Source organism: Neophocaena asiaeorientalis, unplaced genomic scaffold (genome assembly GCF_003031525.2).
Source record: "Neophocaena asiaeorientalis asiaeorientalis breed wild unplaced genomic scaffold, Neophocaena_asiaeorientalis_V1.1 scaffold657, whole genome shotgun sequence".
Taxonomy (NCBI): Eukaryota; Metazoa; Chordata; class Mammalia; order Artiodactyla; family Phocoenidae; genus Neophocaena; species Neophocaena asiaeorientalis.
Genome location: NW_020172727.1, coordinates 918,061 through 920,694, shown reverse-complemented (window position 1 = coordinate 920,694; position 2,634 = coordinate 918,061). Strand labels below are relative to the sequence as shown.

At 40.4% G+C, this 2,634-nt stretch overlaps 1 protein-coding gene across 6 annotated transcripts in view; it reads right to left on the bottom strand.

Moving 5' to 3' along the window:
- Window positions 1-2,634, bottom strand: part of CTPS2 (CTP synthase 2) — a 105,570-nt gene that overhangs the window by 88,273 nt on the left and 14,663 nt on the right. The gene's annotated exons all lie outside the window — the stretch shown is intronic.

Sequence of the window (2,634 nt, the reverse complement as noted above, 5' to 3'; positions counted from 1 at the left end):
CGTGCACCACAACGAAGAGTAGCCCCCGCTCGCTGCAACTGGAGAAAGCCCGCATGCAGCAACGAAGACCCAACGCAGCCAAAAATAAATTAATTAAATAAATAAATAAATAAATAAATGGGAAAAAAGCAAAATTAAAGTGGAGAAATTAATTTTAACACTATATTTTATGTAGCAGAGTGTATCGAAAATATTATCATTTCAACATCACCAATTTTTTTTAAATTATGAGGCACTTTACATTCTTTTTTTTTTCATACTAAGTCTTTGAAACCCACTTATATTTTAAACTCACAGCACGTCTCAGTTTGGATGGGCTACTTTCACATGCTCAACAGCCCCATGTGGAGAGTGGCTACCATATTGGACAAGGTGGTACTCTGCAACAAATAACCACTGTAAACCAAAGGTGTGAGGGCTTGTCCGACCCTTTGCTGGGCTTGAATAAAATCAGTCTTGGGCTGATCTTTAAGATTTTGAAATTGCTAAATGGCACCTTCAAGTTGACATTAATAAGTTTTTTTCAAAAAGTAAAATAATACATGCACATGGTTAAAAACCAAATTGTACAGCAGAGCTTACAATAGAAAGCAAGAGTTCCCTGCCCCACTCTTCCCTCTCCCAAGTCTGATTCCCCAAGGCAAGCACTTTATTTTTTTATTTACTTTGTTTATTTATTTTTGGCTGCATTGGGTCTTCGTTGCTGCACACGGGCTTTCTCTAGTTGCGGGGAGCGGGAGCTACGCTTCGTTGCGGTGCGCGGGCTTCTCATTGCCACCAGGGAAGCCCGGCAAGCGCTTTAACTTCTTTGTTGGGATTTCTTCTGGTAGTTACCTCCATATCTCTAAACCAAAGCTCATCCATCTCAGCTCTTCCTCAACTTAGCTATTTCAGACACCCTGTAATGAACGTAGGTGTACTTCCTGCTGTGACAGATAAGGATGCAGCTCTCTGGTACCCCCATCCCCAGATACCAATCTCAATTGTTAATTCTACTGGTTACTTTCCTAACCTGAGATACTTTTGCTTCTTTTTCAGCCAAATACTAACAGTATCTGTAGACCCTCGCAGTGTAAAATGAGGTTCCTGGAGATGCTTCCTAAAAACTGAAAATCAATAAAGAGAGTGACCGTGCAAGTCTCCTTCACCGTAGAGTCAAGCTATGCCCCGGTTTACATCTTTGTTCTCATATCAGATGTTATTCTCCTGACACTTTTCCTGCCTTTCTCTTTTCTCACACTATTTGTCTTTATCATTGCCTCGATTTGTTTGCAAACTATTCATTGTATTAGATATTAAAATTTTTTAAAGGAAGCAAGCCTAGTTATGCAGACATGGTCAGTTTATAAAACTTCACCAAGCTATACATCTGTGATATGTGCACTTTTCTGTGTTTATGTTATACTCCGATTTTTTTAAAATTATAAAGGAAGCATCCTCTCTTTCCTCGTAAATTGTGAAGGAAGAAATACAAAGGGAGAGAAAATTTTACATAGCACACTTATACATTTACATTAAGTTTATCAACCATACCATTACAGTAGCAAAATATATAATTAATATATGATAGTACAGCGCATTTACGTTAAGATTATCAGCTCTACTATTAACGAAATGGATATTATGGGTAGCATAATATCTATTTGCAAACACTGATAACGCTGACAATAATAGCAGCTAACATGTTTATTGAGCACCTCCTAAATGCCAGACATGGCCAAGTGCTTTTTACATTATTATATTTAATTCTTGCAACAACCCTGTTATTATTATCTTGTTGTTATTACAATATTACACTATCATATTGTTACAGATGAGTACAATGTCATGGTTAATAATTTCCGAGCACTTAGTATAGATCCAACACAATCTAAGCACTAAACGTATTGGCTTATTTAATCCTCAAAACATTATTCCCACTTGGTAGATGAATAAATTGAGGCACAGAGCAGTTAAGCAAACTTGGCCAAGGTCACCCAGCTGGTAAGTGAACCAGCTGGGCTATGAACCCAAGCAGTCTGACTCCAGACTCTTAACCACTAAGCCATACGCCACTTGGGGGTGAGGGCAGAAATGTGAACTTGGGGAGTCTGCCTCTAGGAACCAAAATGTTCATTATTCTGCTGTCCCGTCTGGCAATTAGGTCAACTGACCTTTAGATAAGGAGTACATGGATGTTATTCTCATTCTGCACGCTGAGAGGAAGGGAAGCAGTGAACAAGCGGCAAGTTCAAATACTAAGCTCTTTCTTTAAACAGCTAGTACTCACTTCTCACCTCCAAATCACCTCTACAGTCGGACTTCCCTAACTTGGTCTCTCTCTACTTCCAAAGCACTTTGCAAACGGCACTCAGTAGAATGCATTCTGTGACTGGTCAGTCCTCACTTGCAGACTGCTGCACGCACACCCCAAGAGTAATCACCCAGTTTAAGCCAATCTTGCCCACTGACTTGTGACCACAAAAGCAGGGGCCATCTATGTCGCTCCCTGCTGTAATCCCACCTCCTAGGCCGGTGTCCAGCACACATGAGGCCATCTACACATATCTGTTGAATGAATGAAGACCAGCTGCTTAAAAACCCATAAGGAGGGCTTCCCTGGTGGCGCAGTGGTTGAGAGTCCGCCTGCCGATG